This window comes from Bubalus kerabau, chromosome X (genome assembly GCF_029407905.1).
Source record: "Bubalus kerabau isolate K-KA32 ecotype Philippines breed swamp buffalo chromosome X, PCC_UOA_SB_1v2, whole genome shotgun sequence".
Classification (NCBI taxonomy): Eukaryota; Metazoa; Chordata; class Mammalia; order Artiodactyla; family Bovidae; genus Bubalus; species Bubalus kerabau.
The window spans coordinates 153881561-153902007 of NC_073647.1; the positions used below are offsets into that span (position 1 = coordinate 153881561).

General features: G+C 41.5%; 1 long non-coding RNA gene across 2 annotated transcripts in view; it reads left to right on the plus strand.

The window, feature by feature from the left end:
- Positions 1–647: 647 nt before the first annotated feature.
- The window catches only part of LOC129639334 (uncharacterized), a 28162-nt gene continuing 8362 nt past the window's right edge, over positions 648–20447 (plus strand). The window contains exons 1-4 of one of the 2 annotated variants that reach the window (XR_008708344.1): positions 648–803; positions 1941–2039; positions 2954–3010; positions 17983–18129. This is a non-coding gene — a long non-coding RNA (uncharacterized LOC129639334). The remainder of the gene's footprint in view (positions 804–1940; positions 2040–2953; positions 3011–17982; positions 18130–20447) is intronic. The other variant, XR_008708345.1, reaches the window with a different exon arrangement.

Below are 20447 nucleotides of genomic sequence, written 5' to 3' on the forward strand. Positions count from 1 at the left end.
GTCACCAGAGGTCCCTGCCAAGTGATTTAACCTGGGTTGCACATAAAGCAGAACCTTCTCCATTGATAAGAATTTCTAGAGATTTAGTTATCCTTTCCCCCATACTGGTAGCTCAGCTGGTAAAGAATCCACCTGCAATACAGGAGACCCTGGTTAGATTCCTGGGTCGGGAAGATCCCCTAGAGAAGGGATAGGCTACCCACTCCAGTATTCTTGGGCTTCCCTGGTGGCACAGTGGTAAAGAATCTGCCTGCAATATGGGAGACAGCCCAGGTTCGATCCCTGGGCTGGGAAGATCCCGTGGAGACGGGAACAGCTACTCACTCCAGTATTCTTGCCTGGAGAATACCCATGGACAGAGGAGCCTGGCAGAGTACAGTCCATGGGGTCGCAAAGAGCCGGACATGACTGAGCGACTTTCACTTTCAGTTCCGCATACTGTATGGTCAGGCCCCCCAAGATGGCGTTGTTGTTTCACTGTCTGTACATCCCCTGCTGGGCCAGTCCCTCCTTCATCTGCACCCACTCACAGGACTGACAAGCTTCCTACATACTTGGCCCAGCTGCAGCTGGTGATTGTTCTAACCTTTAGATCAAACATCTCTATCTGACAGCTTTTCGAAGGAGCGATGAGGGGCGTGCTTCTCGGCTGGTCTCCCTGGTAACTGATGAGCCCACCTGACATCAATTCCGCTATAACCGCTGATCTCTCCTTCCCCCAAAGCAAAACCAGCCACCATGTCCTGCCTGCCGTCCACTGCACACGGTGGGGTATTGCTCCGGGACCTTGCTTCGAAAGACAGGTAGGGCTCCCCTATCCATTAAACCACGGTTTCTCTGTCACTAACTCTGGGCTCTTTAGTCTTGAAGCTGAGCAAGTGCAGAGCTTATAGGCCTGCGGGGTGCAGCCAAACAGGTACAGAGAGGGTGACGCTGTAACAAATTGATGTTTCCCTTCTAAATGTAAATATCTATAACAAAAGGGTAATTTCTACTCAGCTTTTTGTTGTAGGGCCCAGCAGTAAGACCAGAGAAGAATCACAGCATTGAAGATAAATGAAATGTGGCCAATATTGAATTCACAAATTGCTTGGTTTATTGCAAACAACATAGGTTAGTCAAAGTAGGGAGAGTAGAAAAGTAACGAACCACTCTAAGAAGCCTGGGGAGGAGGTGTCTGGTCTGGCAACAAAGTGGGAAGTCACCCTCTGCTCTGACTGGGCCTCCGGCAGTGTCTGTCTTCAAGTTACTGGGCTCAGTGTCTCTTTTTAAAGAATAACAGTTACCCCAAGGGAGGGAGTCTTGGCTCTGTCAGTTGCTCCCTGTGTTCCAGTGATGTACATCGCCAAATTTCTCTTCTAAAATTGCCACTCTTAGTTTATCAGACACTCACCGTCCTACAGCAGACGTTTTAAAAACAACTAATATGGAAGTTTACACTGGCCACTATGAGTCCATTTTGAACTACTTAGCATAGCTTAATATAGCTTAAATTGTTTCAGAGCTTTTCCTGTGTCTGCTGTTTCTTAAAAATAATCAGATCCAGACAGTCCTTATGTCAAGAGAGAGATTTTGTGGTGGCGTATTTTGCTACATTTTAGAACCTAAGACTGCCACTTAGTGAGTTGGATCCCTATGGGCTGTCCAGTCCCAATATGGTCGTGGAAAAAGGTAGTAAATTCCCACCACTTATCCTCTGTTTAGTAACACAGTGTTGGAAAGGATTTTTATTACAGCACCAAACTCTTTTTCAATTGTCTGGAACAATAAGAGCCTTTGTTCCCTCTCTGGATCTATCTAGATCTTACTGTTAATCCAGCTCCGCCCCGCTCCCCCCCCCCCCCCCAAAAAAAGTACATATATAGAGAATGGCCCTTTCAGTATACTGGAAGAAAGCATTTTTTAATTTATAGTTTATTTATACTTTCCTTTTTGCTTAGGCCTATTGTGTAAGAAAGAAGCCCAAGGTTATGTTTATCAACCTTCAAAGAAAAAACTGAGTATTCGAAGACCTAGGAGATGCTCTCCATATTCACAAGGTAAATAAACACCTTGCTACAGAGGCCACAGAAGTAACACTGATGAATCTCCCACTGTAATAACAGGTCAGCAAATACAGAAATCCAGTTAGGTATGCTGAGCTAAGAAAGTCAACTTGTATATTTTTTAATAGCAAAGGCATCTTGTTCTTAGAATCTTGTACAACATTTGGATTCTAGAGAATCAGCCTCAAATGGAAATCAAATTTCTAAATTGTTTATTATGATTTAAATGGTTAATCGGGCAGCACAGGGGGAGTTGATGTAGCATTACCAGCAATGCCATTCCCTGCCCTTCGCAGCTGGCAGCTATTCCAGGGAAGAGTGAGAGGCATTACTTGGCTTCTCTACCAATTGGTCATGCACTCAAGGGTATCTCCATCGGCCCTTCCCACTTCCAATGATTTCAAGACAGCACAGAGATTTGGAAAACAAAGAAACCCCCTACTCTCTGCAGAAGGAAAGGGCCTCCTGCCCTAGATAAGAAGGGAAGCCTTGTTTTAGAACCTAGTCACTAGAAGAAGTGTTAGCCGCTCAGTCGTGTCTGACTCTTTGTGACCCCATGGACTGTAGCCCACCAGGCTCCTCTGTCCATGGGATTCTCCAAGTAGGAATACTGGAGTGGGTATAAGATACCTTCTCCAGGATATCTTCCCAACCCAGGGATGGAACCTGGGTCTCCTGCATTGCAGACAGATTCTTTACCATCTGAGCCATCAGGGAAGTAGGTGGGGGAGAGAAATACTGGTAAGCAGGGTAGAGAGAAATGAAAGTAACAATTTTTAAGGGGAAGTTATAAAAATGTGGGGCAGTCTGGGTACTCAGACTGGTTGTATATCACGAAACTGATTTCCACCCAGCATATATATCTCTTCTTATGTTATCTTAATTTTTATTCTCTTTCTTCTAATCAGGACTAGTGACAAAGGAAGAACTCATTCAAATCCCATATCTTGGCTTCAAAAACCAAGGTATGAGGGGTGGGATGGGGAGAGGTTGAAGGGAAGTTCAAGAGGGAGGGGACATATGTATGTATACATACCTGTGGCTGATTCATCTTGATGTTTGGCAGAAACCAACACAATATTATAAAGCAGTTATCCTTCAATTAAAAATAAATTTTAAAGAAAAACAAGGTTTTTTTTAGTTTCCCAATTACATTTGGGACTTTTTTCTTTTTTAGCTGGTTTCAGCCTTTGAGTCTAATATTACAAGGAATCAGTTCAGTTCAGTTGCTTAGTCGTGTCCGACTCTTTGTGACCCCATGGACTGCAGCACGCCAGGCTTCCCTGTCCATCACCAACTCTCGGAGTTTACTCAGACTCATGTTCCTTGAGTCGGTGATGCCATCCAACCATCTCATCCTCTGTCCTCCTGCCTTCAATCTTTCCCAGCATCAGGGTCTTTTCAAATGAGTCTGTTCTTCGCATCAGGTGGCCAAAGTATTGGAGTTTCAGCTTCAACATCAGTCTTTCCAATGAACATTCAGGACTGATTTTCTTTAGGATGGACTGGTTGGATCTCCTTGCAGTCCAAGGGACTCTCAAGAGTCTTCTCCAACACCACAGTTCAAAAGCATCAATTCTTCAGTGCTCAGCTTTCTTTATAGTCCAACTCTCACATCCATGCATGACTACTGGAAAAACCATAGCTTTGACCAGATGGACCTTTGTTGGCAAAGTAATGTCTCTGTTTTTTAATATGCTGTCTATGTTGGTCATAGATTTTCTTCCAAGGAGCAAGCGTCTTTTAATTTCATGGCTGCACTCACCATCTGCAGTGATTTTGGAGCCCAGAAAAATAAAGTCTGTTACTGTTTCCACTGTTTCCCCATCTATTTGCTGTGAAGTGATGGGACCAGATGCCATGATCTTAGTTTTCTGAATGTTGAATTTTATGCCAACTTTTTCACTCTCCTCTTTCACTTTCATCAAGAGGCTCTTTAGTTCTTCTTCACTTTCTGCCATAAGGGTGGTGTCATCTGCATATCTGAGGTTATTGATATTTCTCCCAGCAATCTTGATTCCAGCTTATGCTTCATCAAGCCTAACATTTCACATGATGTACTCTGCATATAAGTTAAATAAGCAGGGTGACAATATACAGCCTTGACGTACTCCTTTCCTGATTTGGAACCAGTCTGTTGTTCCATGTCCAGTTCTAACTGTTGCTTCCTGACCTGCATACAGATTTCTCAAGATGGTCTGGTATTCCCATCTCTTGAAGAATTTTCCACAGTTTATTGTGGTCCACACAGTCAAAGGCTTTGGCATAGTCAATAAAGCAGAAGTAGATGTTTTTCTGGAACTCTCTTGCTTTTTCAATGATCCAATGGATGTTGGCAATTTGATCTCTGGTTCCTCTGCCTTTTCTAAATCCAGCTTGAACATCTGGAAGTTCATGGCTCACGTACTGTTGAAGTCTGGCTTGGAGAATTTTGAGCATTACTTTACTGGCGTGTGAGATGAGTGCAATTGTGTGGTAGTTTGAGCATTCTTTGGCATTGCCTTTCTTTGGGATTGGAATGAAAACTGACCTTTTCCAGTCCTGCGGCCACTGCTGAGTTTTCCAAATTTGCTGGCATATTAAGTGCAGCACTTTCACAGCATGATCTCTTAGGATTTGAAATAGCTCAACTGGAATTCCATCACTTCCACTAGCTTTGTTTGTAGTGATGCTTCCTAAGGCCCACTTCACTTCGCATTCCAAGATGTCTGTCTCTAGGTGAGTGATCACACCATCGTGATTATCTGGGTTGTGAAGATCTTTTTTGTATAGTTTGTGTATTCTTGCCACCTCATCTCAATTCTTCTGTTTGTTAGGTCCATACCATTTCTGTCCTTTATTGAGCCCATCTTTGTGTGAAATGTTCCCTTGGTATCTCTAATTTTCTTGAAGAGATCTCTAGTCTTTCCCATTCTATTGTTTTCCTCTATTTCTCTGCATTGATCACTGAGGAAAGCTTTCTTATCTCTCCTTGCTATTCTTTGGAACTTTCCTATTTTGGTTTCAAATGAGTTAATAAGAGTCTAATCCTACTTTCCAAAACACCAACCAGGCCAGTCTCCTCCATTAATCTGTGCACATCTTGCTTCTGTGTTCTGTCCTTCATTCTTTTATTTTCATTGCCTTTTTTCCCCCATTTATTGCTTATGGTGAACCTCTCTCCGTTAATTTATCTCCAGCATGTCCTTTGAGAGCAAGGTCAAGTCACCGTGTTTATAAAGCCTTCTCTGATGTATTTTCACCTTCCTTTTGGGCCTGAATGCATCTCATAGATCAGCCTTCCCATCATCATCGCAGCTAATACTTATTGAACATCGTAAACTGATAAGTATTTTACACAGATTATCTCAGGGACTCTGTGAGCCTACACAGTAGGCTTTTACAGATGAAGTAACCAAGATACAGAGAAGTTTGAGTAGCTGGCCCAAAGTGGCTCTGTGTCGAGGGGGAGCAGAATTTGTCACGCCAAAATATGCCTCTTTGGCATAATGATGATTTTAGGCTAATTTTTAAAAAAAGAAATAACAGACATAGGATAAGCGCTGAAAACCCAATAGAAGTTACCCTTTTTGTAAGAGACATTGACATTTATAAGGGAAATCTCTGCTTCTAAGGGTGTCTCTGTACCAGGAAGAGAATGAATCTAGAAAGTTTTATTTCTAGAGAAGGCGTGGACTTAAATCTGCATAACATTCCCTGTTTACTGTGCTTTTCCTGGTCACCTCCCATAACACACACATTCCCTTAATCTTTTGTCTTTAGCTGGAGAGAGTATCAAAGGTTGTGGCTTTGGCCATTTCAGGGAGTCACTCATTTTTCCTGTCTCTTTCCATGCATACAGAAGGTATCTGTGTTATTAAACTTCTGTTTGTCTTTCTCCTATTCATCTATCTTTTATTTTAGAGGGATCTCAGCAACCCATGGACAGAGGAGCCTGGTAGGCTGCAGTCCATGGGGTCACGAAGGTCGGACACGGCTGAGTGACTTCACTTTCACTTTTCACTTTCATGCGTTGGAGAAGGAAATGGCAACCCACTCCAGTGTTCTTGCCTGGAGAATCCCAGGGACAGGGGAGCCTGGTGGGCTGCCGTCTCTGGGGTCGCACAGAGTTGGACACGACTGAAGCGACTTAGCAGCAGCAGCAGCAGCCAAGAACCCAGAAGAGTAGAGGGAAATGATTTTTCCTCCCCTACAGTTGGTAAAGAATCTGCCTGCAATGCAGGAGATGTAAGAGACACATGTTCAATCCTGGGTTGGGAAGATGCCCTGGAGGAGGCAATGGCACCCCACTCCAGTATTCTTGCCTGGAGAATCCCATGAACAAAGGAGCCTGGGGCTGTGGTCCTTAGGCTCGCAAAGAGTCAGACACAACTGAGCAACTAAGCACACACAGCACAAACACACAGCCAAGTGTGCTTGTCTCCTCGAATATTTCCTTAACATTTTATTATGAAAAATTTGAAACACAAAAAAGTTTAAAGAGTAGTACAGTGAAGAACTGTATACCCACCACCTAGATTATACAATTAATTTTATGCTCTATTTGGGCTTCCCTGGTGGCTCAAATGGTAAAGAATCCGCCTACAATGCAGGAGACCTGGGTTCAATCCCTGGGTTGGGACGATCCCCTGGGTTGGAAAGATCCCGTGGTGAAGGGAACAGCTACCCACTCCAGTATTCTGGCCTGGAGAATCCCTATGGACAGAGAAGCCTGGCAGGCTACAGTCCATGGGGTCACAAAGAGTCGGACATGACTGACTGACTAAACATTGTTTGCCTTAGTACATACATATCCATCCATCGATCTATCCTGTTTTCTTGTTCATTTCATTTCAGAGGGGGCTTCCCCGATAGCTCAGTTGGTTAAGAGTCCACCTGCAATGCAGGAGACCCTGGTTCGATTCCTGGGTCGGGAAGATCCGCTGGAGAAGGGATAGGCTACCCACTCCAGTATTCTTGGGTTTCCCTTCTGGCTCAGCTGGTAAAGAATCCGCCTGCAATGCAAGAGACCTGGGTTCAGTCCCTGGGTTGGGAAGATCCCTTGGAGAAGGGAATGGCTACCCACTCCAGTATTCTGGCCTGGAGAATTCCATGGAGAAGTCCATGGGGTCGCAAAAAGTCAGACATGATTGAGCGACTTTAACTTTCATTTCAGAGGAAATTACAGGTATTACTACATTTCAAATACTTCAAGCATACACATCATTAACTCAGTCCTCAAGTTTTAATGCTAAAAGGAAGATTGATATGGAGAGAACAAGCATGCTCCTTCCTTTGTGAACTAGGACTGGCTGAGTGGTGCACACCATTTTCATTTTAAACAGTAGATAAATTTTAAAGGCTGCTTTTCTTTAAATTATGGTGATTTCCAAGGTTACACAGTAGCTGCCAAGATCCTTGGAAACTTGTATCTATTAAGATGAAGAGAAACAAATTCCCATAGCAGCACACAAACCAAGGGCAAGCTTAAACCTGTAACCTCCAGATTCATTCTAGAAGGCATTTCCAGGCTGCAGAACAGTCACTGCTTCCAAGCTGGATAGAAATAACTGGGGTGTTTTTGGTTTTTGATGAAAAGGGATAGCGGACTAGTGTATATGATGCCTTCGGAGAAAACTAGTGAGCATCAATAAAGAATCCAGGACAGGTGACAGTAGGGAAGATTCTGCAACTGTTTGTGTCCAACGAAAATCAACTAAATATGGTCCATTCTGAATCACAGAACACTGATTTTTAGTTCCCCAAAAGGCTTCATAAGAAAGCAAAATATGAATTTTATAAGGTCTATGTTTAATTTTTAATAGAGCATTTGAAAATGTTAACTTAATTACAATCTGGTTTAATTTTTTTGACAGCAGTGTTTCATTTTGAAAAAAATGTCATTTAAGCACTATAGGTAAAATTCCCCTGAAATTTAATTTATATCAAAGTTCAAGTGTATTTTTATAACATTTGGGATACACCTTAACTATATTATAGTTTTTTAATACTGAAAACAGTAGGCTAAACTATCTTAGTTCAAAGCATTATCTCAAACACTCGAAGGCATTGTGTTTGTGGATTCTAAGATACAATTAAATATTGAAACCTGAAGTTTGAAGTTGTTTTTATAGATTTGATATTTAATAAGCAGTATTTTTCTGCTTGAACAGACACCAACTCAACATTGTGGAGTTTCAAGTTAAGAGCAGCTCTATTCACAAATGCATAGATGAGTGCTTTCTAGACAGGGTTGCTAGATTTAGCAAATTAAAATACATGATGCCCAGTGAAATTTGCATTTCAGATGAACAATGGATCATTGCTTAATATAAGTATAACCCATTGAGTTTCAGATAAATTTTTATGTATTTCTCAAATACTGCATGACACTCCTGTATTAAAAAAAACTCATTGTTTATCTGAAATTCAGATTTTGCTGAGTGTCCTGTATTTTATCTGGCAACCTTATTTCTAGAAGGAGTTTGGAAGGCTTCCAAGAGATTCACATAAAAATCTTTCCCTGTGAGACCTTAATTCCTCCTATTGGTGGTTCCATCTTCATTAAGCTAAGTGTTGATCTCTCTTCTGAGGTGAGGAAAGAAAAATTTTTCCTATTAAAATTCATAATCGCCCTAGAAAGTGAAAGTGTTAGTTGCTCAGTTGTGTCCGACTCTGTGACCCTGTGGACTATAGCCCATGAGGCTTTGTGACCCCATGGACTAGCCCGCCAGGCTCCTCTATCCATGGGATTTCCCAGGCAAGAATACTGGAGCGGGTTGCCATTTCCTCCTCCAAGAGATCTTCCTGACCCAGGGGTTGAACCTGTGTCTCCGCCATTGCAGGCAGGTTCTTTACCATCTGAGCCACCAGGGAAGCCCAAAAAAGGCTTCCCTGACCAGTAATCAGACCCGGACTGTGGCGGTGAGAGTGCAGAATCCTAACCAGTAGACCCAGGGAATCACACTATCCAATCCTTAAAAAAAAAAAAAGACAATTCTATTATATTTTCTGATGTAGCATTATCTCCAAATAAATTAAGTGAAAAAAGCAAGGTTCAGCAATGCATTTTCTCCAGAGAGGAAAACTGTATGTGCGGTGGTGGGGGAATTGCGATAAGAACTCTGCTTTTTCATTGCACTGTTTTGTTATGTTGTACATTTTGAATTTTCTGTCATGTGCATATATTATTAACTTAAAGACAAATATGTGTAAATGAACAAAAATATTTCTTCTCAAGCAAAATAGAACAAAACATCAACAGAACAAAACCATCCCAAGAGATGCCTAACATTTGGTGGAAATTCTTATTAGGTTGGTGAAAAAGTATTAATAACTTCTTTGATTCTCTGTCTGGCCTTATCAGGTTACCTTAAGAGCTTTGGGAATATGGAAGTAAACTTAAAATCTTGCATGAATTGCATCCTGTTGAAATGTATCTGATTGTTTATAGTGGAGGAAAAAAACCTCCTTTTTATAAAGTAAATTTTATCTGCTTTTATGTATTTTATTATCCTCATTCTCAATATATTCCTCCTCTCTGTTTTTTCTCACCATGAGCTTAAGTAAGCACACACACTTCCCTACTAGCATAACATGAGAAAGAGCCCCATTGTAAATAACAGGAGACATAGTAATCTGTGTTCATTTAAGTTTCTCCATTCACATTTTCAGCACAGACTTCCATTATAAAATCAGTTTTCAAACTACATGAAAAGGGGTGATTTTAAAGGAAAGACCAAGTCCGTAATTAAATCTAAGTAAAACCAATGGAACACACACATATATATATCATTAACAACATTTCAGACTAATTAAAAATACACTGAGGTGTTTGAATAAATCCAAGAAAGCCCCAATTATGAGTTGATTCAACTTCTCAGTTTACATAATGCAACATAATTGTTGTTGTTGTTTTTTTTTTTAATCTGAGCTTTCTACTGGGCTGTGGAGGGAGTTCAATACCTCATAGTTCTGAACCATTTCCTCCCCTTCGTGGCTCTTGCCACATTTCCTTTTCACCCATCTCTGGTAGCTCCTGACATCCTGCTTTTTTCTTGAAATCTTTTCCAGGTAACAAAAGGACTGTTAGCTCCTCCTTCTCCAGCTGAACCTGTTCCTCCTCCTTAATGTATTTGGTTATCCTTTCACAATCATTTACTGAGCATCTATTATGTGCCAGGCACTGCTCTTTGTATAAACAAAATCTCTTGTGCTGCTTATAGTCTAGTCTGGGGAGATTCGGGGGGAGGGGGGACAGAAGCAAAGGAATCAAAAACAAAAGGATGAGGTTACATTTTAGAAGGTGTAGTCTGGAAAGGTCTTTTTGATTTTCCAGAAGGATAGAATGAAGCCCCATAAATATCTAAGGAGAGAGTTCTAGACAGAGGAAACAGAAAATTCCGTGACATGAGTCGTACATGCTGGGTATGTTTCAGTATAGTAAGGGTGCTAAGGTGAACAGAGCAGAATGAGAAAGGGAGTTGAAGTAGTAAAAGAGATGGAGTTAGAGAGGTCGCAGGTGGCCAGATGATGAAGGCTTTCTGAGCAATGAGAAGGACTTCAGATTGTGCAAGTACTCCCCAAGTTCAGATATTTGAAAGGACTCACCAGACTCCACAGAACAGCCACAGAAGGCTTTTACTTCAAGGTGAAAGCTATGGTGCAGCAAGAGAAAGAGGGTGCAGGTAAGACTTAGGGGTCCAGAGATATCCCATGGCCAGTGTGGCACAGCCAGAAGCCATGGAGATAAGAACATGAATGTGGATACAGACCCTGGAGGTGTACCCACAGTCATCGTCAGACACTGAAAATGACACTTTGGGTTTCAGAGCAGGGGAGTAGAAAGAACCCAAATCATGGAAACATGGTTTTGTTGCCATATCAAAGGAAAGTTTCCTACCTCCAGGCTTTTTGTTACAGAAAACCAATAAACTTGTTTTCTGCTTAAGCTATTATAGTAGAATTTTCTGTTGAACATACCACTAGTTGATAATAGGTATAACCCTTTTAAAGATGCTTGCTCCTTGGAAGAAAAGCTACGACTAACCTAGACAGCATATTAAAAAAGCAGAGACATTACTTTGCCGACAAAGGTCCGTCTAGTCAAAGCTATGGTTTTTCCAGTAGTCATGTATGGATATGAGAAATGGACCATAAAGAAACCTGAGCACTGAAGAATTGATGCTTTTGAACTGTGGTGTTGGAGAAGACTCTTGAGTGTCCCTTGGACTGCAAGGAGATCCAACCAGTCAATCCTAAAGAAAATCCATACCGAATATTCACTGGAAGGGCTGAAGCTGAAGCTCTGATACTTTGGTCACCTGATGCAAAGAACTGACTCATTTGAAAAGTCCCTGATGCTGGGAAAGATTGAAGGCAGGAGGAGAAGGGGACCACAGAGGATGAGCTGGTTGAATGGCATCACCAACTCAATGGACATGAGTTTGAGTAAGTTCCGGGAGTTGGTGGTGAACAGGGAGGCCTGGCATGCTGCAGTCCATGGGGTCGCAGAGTCGGACACAACTGAGCGACTGAACCCTTTAGTGTCTCCTGTTGACTGAGAAAAATGCACAACCTAAAAGTTGAGAGTTAAGTTTTATTTAGTGGACAAAGCTGAGGACTTAAGCCCAGAACACAGCATCTCCAATAACTCTGAAAGCCTGCCCTGAAGAGGCAAGGTGGGGAGTCAGGATATATAGGAATTTTTGCAACAAAGACCAGGTAGTCAGAACATCAAACAAATTACTGTTAATTAAAGAAAACCAAGGATCTCAAGGAACTTAGCACTCTTCTATGTATGAAAAGATGCAAGAGTCTGAGCTCACTGAAATCATTCCTTTAATATGTACGTGTCAGCCATCTGGGGCCAGTATCTTTTTTTCTCATCCTGAGTCTCCTCAGGGTCACTGTCAGGGGGTGGAGTGTCTGTGATTTGATGGCGGGCATTCTGTTTCTGTCCTGAGTTCCCTCAGGGCTCGCTGTCAGAGCTGCTGTAATGTGATAGCTTGATGGCCGCAAATCCTTTGTTTACTGATACAGCAGGCAAGATTTTTTATTCACACTCCACAGAGTTCCACACTCCACAATGAAGCTCACACTTTTTAAATTTAATGAATGAATGAATGCCTGCGCTGTGTCTCCGTTGCTTTCCTTGGGCTTTCTCTGGTTGCAGTGTGTGGGCTGCTGCTTGCAGTGACTCCTCTTGTGGGCTCTGGACACACAGGCTTCAGGAATTGCTGCATGTGGGCTTGGTGGTTGCAGCTCTCAGACTCCAGAGCACAGGCTCAGTAGATGTGGCGCATGGGCTTAGTTGCCCCGTGGCCTGTGAAATCTTGCTGACCAGAGATCGAACCTGTGTCTCCCACATTGGCAGGCGGTTTCTTAACCACCGGACCACCAGGGAAGTCCCCATCCTGACTAATATAGATTTCTGTAGCTGAAACCGTTCTACCACTTCATGATTTTGAAATTTCTTTAATAAACATTTTACTGCCCACCCTAAGTCACTTTTTTAAGGACCTCAGTTGCACAGAATTGGAATCATTATTCTTGGCTTGTAATTCATCAACATTTTTAGTCCAAATGTAGCTTTCTGTCTATCTCTCTAGCTGGCTATCATCTATTTATTGAAAAACTAACATAATGAATACAATGAACCCAACAACAAGTAAAAAACCTGAAACATTACAAATAACTTATATCAAACTGTGCATCCTTTCCCAATTCCATAATTCAGCCTCCTCTCCAAATAAACAGAATTTGATATGTTTATCTTTTTCTTGTCATCATTGTGTGTAGTTATATCATTTTATCACATATATTTGTGATATATACAGTTTAAAATAAAACTAGCCTGGATTTTCATGTGTCTGATTATTAATGAGGTTGAACATTTCTTTATATGTTTGTTGACCATATGTATTTCTTTTCCTGCAAAATACCATTTGCATTATTTACCAATTTTTCCACTGGGTTATTTGTCTTTAAAATTGATCTGTAAAAGTGTCTCATATATACTAGATACTAATTCTTTATGCATTATAAATGTGACAGTTATCTAACCAATTTCAATTTTATCTTTTATACTTGAAGATGTCTTTTGATGAGTAGAAATTTTTACTTTTATGTCTGATAAATGTGGGAGTGGGGATTAAGGAACAGATTAGACTTCTTTGAAGGTATAAGCCCAATTATTACACTACTACTGTTTGCACTTCAAACTGGCAAAGTAAAACGGAAGCTGACTAGTTTCAAAATAGCGGCACACACGCACATGGATATTTACATAGGCACACAGCAACAAGTTTTGCCTGATGGCTAACCATTCAGTTCAGCTACTAAAAACTTCCTTAAAATGGGTAGGCAGTTAAAAGGAAGAAAGAAAGAAAGAAACAGCATTCTTATAATGGTTGAAATCCACTGTTAAAAGAAACGAGACAGATTGTGTGATTAGAATGGAAAGTCTTTTTATTAAAGATAGTCAAAGTAAAGTTCAGCATAGTATACCAGCTTGGAATCAGAAAGCAGTTTCTTTTAGCTTGTTCTACATTAGAGGATGAAAAGAATTCAAGAATGAAAAACACAGAGGATAGTTGGTACATTTTAAAGGAGCAAGTGTGACTCATCAAAATGTAAGATGAAATGACTAGTATTATTTAGTTGGAAGCTTAAGAAATAGGATGTTTTCCTGGTTTTTAGACCACTGTATGACCCAAGATATTTTTCCTACAATGCTTAATGCTACCAATAGAGAAATGTCTAACTGAACAAAAAGAGCAGCTATAATTAACATCTCTCAATAATTCTATACAATGGTTTTAAGAAAAAGCCTTCTTCAAAAATGCTTGTCATTTTTAATGCCACATACTTGTAAAATCTTAAGAAACTCTTATTGGCAGAAAACAAGATAGGATCATAAACTATATATTGTACATCAGCATAAAATAGTATATTTAGTATTCTGTTTGACTACTTTTAATCCATTTATTTGTACTTTGGAAAGTTTGCATCCCTTCGTGTCTGATTGATGTACACATTATCAGTAAGAGGTGAATGTTTAAATTGATTATATACAGTGTTTATAGACGACTCCTCTAAAAACAGTATTGGATCTCAGCTTTGAAATTTACCCTCCCATTGTCCACAATCCCCTTGTGTAGGGGGAGGGAAAAGAGTGCTGGGGGATGTGGCCTTCTTTCCTTCTGGGCTCTTTGGTTGATCTAACCATTAAATTGATATCAGATAAACAGGAGGGGGGAAAAAAAAGATAAATTTTGTACCTGTGCAAGCTCCATAAAACCCAAAGAGCAGTCAGGTAGTAGAGACTTCTATAACATCCTGAGCTTTTGGGAGATATAAACCCTAAAGTAACCTTTTTACCAAGAAACTTGTCTGCTTAACAGAGCAACATTTGTTTTTCAAACATCTCTGCCTGCATGTGAATGGCCTTGCTTCCCTTTGTATCCTCAGACCCAGGTCCCCTTTCCATTGTAAATTTGGGCAGTTGTGGTGGTTTAGTTGCTAAGTTGTGTCTGACTCTTGCGACCCCATGGACCGTAGCCCACCAGGCTCCTCTGTACATGGGATTTTCCAGGCACGAATACTGGAGTGGATTGCCATTTCCTTCTCCAGAGGATCTTTCTGACCCAGGGATTGAACCTATGTCTCGTGCACTGCAGGCAGATTCTTTACCGACTGAGCTACCGGGTAATTTGGTGGTGGTGGGGGGGGGGGGAGGGGGCGGGGAGGTAAAGAACTGTTCCTGAATCTGCTGGGTTTTTATTGCCTTTAGTTCAAAGTAATCCTCACGCCAAAGTGGCATATTTTGGGGCCACAAATTTAGCTCCCTTTCACAGAGAATTTCATAGTTAAAACTTCTAACATTTGCAGTGGCTTCTACTTGAGAATTCGGAGAAGGCAATGGCACCCCGCTCCAGTACTCTTGCCTAGAAAATCCCATGGACGGAGGAGCCTGGAAGGCTGCAGTCAATGGGGTCGCTAAGAGTCGGGCACGATGGAGCGACTTCACTTTCACTTTTCACTTTCATGCATTGGAGAAGGAAATGGCAACCCACTCCAGTGTTCTTGCCTGGAGAATCCCAGAGATGGGGGAACCTGGTGGGCTGCCGTCTCTGGGATCGCACAGAGTCGGACACGAATGAAGTGACTTAGCAGCAGCAGCAGCAGCTACTTGAGAATTGGCAAGATTGCTTTCTGTTAGATACTGCTTTTTGTTTGGAGAAGATAACTTTGATAAGTTACTTTGAGTTAAAGATAACCCCCACATTCCATATCCCCACATCTCTCTGTCTCTCTCACACCCACCCACCCTCACTTTCTGTACTCCTGAGAGGCAGAGAGAGCTGAATTGTTCTGCATCATAAGGTAAGAGAGAATCCGGGTTTCTGTGCACTCCTCTAGGGGGTGCCTGGGAGTGGGGAAAACAGATGAAAAGTCTTAAAAGAGAGGGACCGAGCATCTTAGCAGAAGCCAAGGAGGCAGAGAAGAGAGGGCTTTCACAAGCCATTTTCACAAGTGTAACAAAAGCATATAATCCAGAGGCAATTGTATTTTTGTCTCCCATTAGCCTAGTGGTTCTCAGCAGAGTGAAGTTTGCCCCTCGGGGAACACTTAATGTCTAGAGACATTTTTGGTTCACAGCTGGAGGGGTGCTGCTGACGTCCAGTGGGTAGAGACTAAGGATGCTGCTAAAGATGGTGCACTGCACAGGACAGCGCCCACGACAGTGACATGGTCAGAATGCCAGTGGATAAATAATAAATAATAATAAATAATAAAGTGTTGAGAAACACTTTATTCACCCCTTAAATATGTTCCTGTGTGAAAAGAACTCCATGAATTTTCAGGTTGCTCTTGGGAAATACAAGCAGTCTCAGTCTAACACTGTACATGTCCATTTACTTGCAGAAATTAATACTCCAAATTTGCTTTCAAGTTAGGCTTCCCACCCAGTAGTCAGAGAACTGTACTAGATGATGTACTGCAGCCCGCCAGGCTTCTCTGTCCATGGAATTCTCCAGGGAAGAATACTGGAGTGGGTTGCCATTTCCTCCTCCAGGACATCTTCCCAACCCAGGGATCAAACCCATGTCTCCTGCATCTCTTGCATTGGCAGGCAGGTTCTTTACCACTGCGCCACCTGGGAAGACATTGATTACTTGTCAGTTATTGTCTTCTTTGTCTGTTGTTTTCATCATTGTCATTGTTTTAGATTTTGCCTCTTTTAGGCAGGTGGTGCTGCAGAGTGGTTAAAGGGTTAGACAACAGAGGCTTAGACATAGCCTTCATGTGAAGCCCCCCTCTGCCATTACCTCCCTTAACCTCTCCTGGCCTCAGCTTCTCATCTGTAAAATAAAAATAATAACCCTACTTCACAAAGCTATTTTAAAACTAATGAGTAAGGCATATTTTTTTCAAAAGGAAAAAACTGAATTGATATTTTAGTATTCTGTTTTATGAATTTCCGATCTAACAGTCATTATAAACTGCTTAGACCAGAGGACAGATTGTCTATATATCTGTGAAACTCATCCAAATTCCACATTTCTATCCTGTATGCAGTTGGCAGAAATTATATTTAATTTTTTATTTGAGTTCAGTATAGTCGACCACCTTCAGATGATACAATTCCAAAGGAAAAAAAGAAATAAAAAATATATCTGACTCCCTAGTCTTTTACTTCCTTTTCTATGGAAGGAAGTAAAAAGTTTCTATAAGTTTTATAATTATTGCAAGTAAATACTAAAATAATAAAGTCATATCATTGAAAAAAATATTTACAAGATTATAAAGCACATAGCTAAAGATGTTGTTCCTGACTGTATTTTCCATCAAGTCTGTTTAATTGCAGACCTTCCTCTCTTTTACTAGTAGCCATTTCCTTGCCCAGTGTTAGTATCATCTAGCTGTGATAGATGTAATGTTACCAAATGCAAGGTTCACTGAGTTACTGCACCAGGTTATATAGATTCCTTCCTCCTCATAGTTATGTTTAGGACACCTTGACTTCAGGAATTTTAGTGAAAAGGGTCATCGTCCCAGTTAGAGGAGTCTGTTCTTCAGTTTAAGGTATTCATGACCTTGAAGTGCTTACTCTCCAACTTCAACTTAATTGACCCTCACATGCTGTATTGCTTTCCCCTCTTAGCAAATCTGTTCTTACCCTTAAATTGCAACCAAATACTGCAACGGTCCCTAACTGGCCCATTCCATCTCCTGGTGCCCATTTGGTACCTACTTTAAATCCTTGCTTGAATAAAGCATGCCATGGCCTTTTCTTTGTATTGCTTTATGATTATAATCTGCTTGCTGAAAATGTATGACTTGTGTTTTTACAAAGCAATTCAGTATATTTACTGAGTCCTGAGAAAGAGGGTGTATTTGTTCTCTAGAACTAATGTAATAAAATATCAAAAACTGAGTGGCCCACTTTAAAAAAAAGGGGGTTGTTCCTGAAACCTTAAAAATCACTGTCTCTGGATTCTTCTTTGATTTGAAACTTAGAAAATGAAATATTAATACATGAAAAAGCCTGTGGATAGTAGTTCTTTGGTCACCACTTATTTTGAAAAAATCAGGTTGTCGAGGATTACTTTGAGTCATCACTGAATGAATGACAGGAGCAGTGGGTCTGCAGTTTTTTCAATCAGAAAATTGCATTAAATTCCATCAGGAGGAGAGGGCCTATTATGAAAGCAAAAAACACTTTTCTGTAAAGTCACATTTGCCCCTTTGCTCACTGCTTATTTTCCATGTTTATATGAGTGATAAAAGTCTGGTAATGACAAGATCACCTATATAGCACCATTTTCTTGTAAACACTTTATGTAATTGTTCCATTTTGAATTATGGCTGATTCTAAGAAAAGCACTTCTTTCATTCCTCAGCAACTAAAAGGAACCTGCTAAATGTTTCAATTTTATCCATCTTCACCTAGGTGGTATTACTGAACTGAACTTGGCTGAACAGATGGATTCCACTCGTCCACCACACAGCAAAGCCAATCTAATGACACCAGATTGTGGTAAAGAACAGGCAGCCAGTGCTCAAAACACCCAGACACTCCAATGGCTTCCAGGGAAAGGTTTGTATTTATTTATTTATTTGATATGGTTGATTTACAATATATAAAAGTTTCAGGTGTATGACATAGTGGTTCATAATTTTTAAGAATTTGATTCCATTCATAGTTATAAAATACTGGCTGTATTCCCTGTGTTGCACAGTATATCCTAGTAGCTTGTATATTTTATAGAGTAGTTTATACTCCTTAATCCCCTACTCCTACCTTGCCCCTCTAGGAAAAGGTTTTTTAAGGCAACATATTTGAGGTGCAGGTTGCAGCTTGTAGACTTTGTTCTTATTGGTTGGTGGTGAAGTTAACAACCTTCAGGTTCTAACTAGTTTGTGATCTGCATGCTTGTGGTTAGCATGTGGTCACAATCTGCCACCTGGGGAGGCAGGTCTTAATTTCTGCAATGGTATATGAATATTCTTTGAGGAAGAACTAGGGCTCTAAAAAAAAAAAAAAAGAACTAGGGCTCTGTTTTACTGCTGAACGTTTGTTTAAGCTATGGTTGCAGGAAAGGGGGACCCCTTCCAGAGCCCGAGAGAGGGCTCTTTTCTAGCACTCAGAAATGAATTGTCTGAGGAGACACATGTGCTGACAGAGCAAGAGACTTTGTTGGGAAGGGGCACCCGGGCAGAGCGCAGCAGGGTAAGGGAACCCAAGGGAATTGCTCTGCCGCGTGGCTCACTGTCTTGGGTTTTACGGGGATGGAGTGAGTCTTCAGGCTGTTTCCGGTCAATCACTCTGACTCGGGGTCCTTGGTGGCACACACATCGTTCAGCCAAGATGGATTCCAGTAAGAAGGATTCTGCAAGGCTGGCAAGACACAGGCACTGGCGGCTCCTCACTCCATTTGACCTTTCCCGAAGTCTTCTGGTTGGTGGTAGCTAGCTAGTTCTGTGTTCCTTACCAGGACCTCCTGTTGTGAGATACTCATGCAAGTGGTTGCTGTTGTGCCTGGCCAGGGTGTGTTGTTTCCGTCAGTGGTTCCCCTAAGAGTATCATTACTTTCCTTTCTTGACTGCTTTTTGTTTCTGCATTCACTGACTTCTGTGCTTCTCATCAACTGGCTATAGAATGGATGTTTCAATGAACCCCTGCATTGTAGGATGCCAATAGCAAGTCCAGGTTGCACTTCTGACCAACTGGCCATAAATCACAGGTTCCCATGACCCCTCCTCTGATTCAACTAATTTGCTAAAGTGACTCATAGCACTCAGAGGAACTTTTTACCTAATAGATCAACATTTTATTACAAAAGGATATAACTCAAGAACAGTGAGATGGAAGAGATATATAGGGCAAGCTGTCATGGTCTGTGCACAGGTTGGAAAAAATTTCCAGAAATGAGACAGAATGAGAGGAGAATAAAGTTTATTGGAGTGGGAGATGCTGTTAGAACAGCAGGCTGGCTCAAGGGAGAGCTGAACCCTTTCTCAGGCTAGTAGATAATTTTTATAGCCTCATGACAGAGAAAATTCCTACAGGAATGGTGGCATTAGGTGATTGGTTAGGATGCTGTAGGTGGCTGGTGGTATTGTTCATTTGCTCAGTTGTGTCTGACTGTTTGCAACCCCATGGACTGCAGCATGCCAGGCTTCTCTGTCCATCACCATCTCCCAGAGTTTGCACAAACTCATGTCTCTTGAGTCGATGATGCCACCCAACCATCTCATCCTCTGTTACCCCCTTATCCTCCTGCCCTCAATCTTTCCCAGCACCAGGGTCTTTTCCAGTGAGTTGGCTCTTCGAATCAGGTGCCAAAGTATTGGAGCTTCAGCTTCAGCATCAGTCCTTTCAATGAATATTTAGCACTGATTTTCTTTATAATTGACTTCTTTGATCTCCTTGCTGTCCAAGGGACTCTCAAGAGTCTTCTCCAGCACCACAGTTCAATAGCATCAATTCTTTGGTACGCAGCCTTCTTTATGGTCCAACTCTCAAATCCGTACGTGACTACTGGAAAAACCACACCTTTAACTATATGGAAGACTTCCCTGGTGGCTCAGACGGTAAAGCATCTGTCTACAATGTGGGAGACCCGGGTTCAAGCCCTGGGTCGGGAAGATCCCCTGGAGAAGGAAATGGCAGTCTACTCCAGTACTATTGCCTGGAAAATCCCATGGACAGAGGAGCCTGGTAGGCTACAGTCTATGGGGTCGCAAAGAGTCGGACACGACTGAGCGACTTCACTTTAACTTTATGGACCATTGTCGGGAAAGTGATGTCTCTGCTTTTTAATACACTGTCTAGGTTTGTCATAGTTTTTCTTCCAAGGAGCAAATTTTTTTTTTTTTAAGCATCTTTTAATTTCATGGCTGCAATCACCGTCT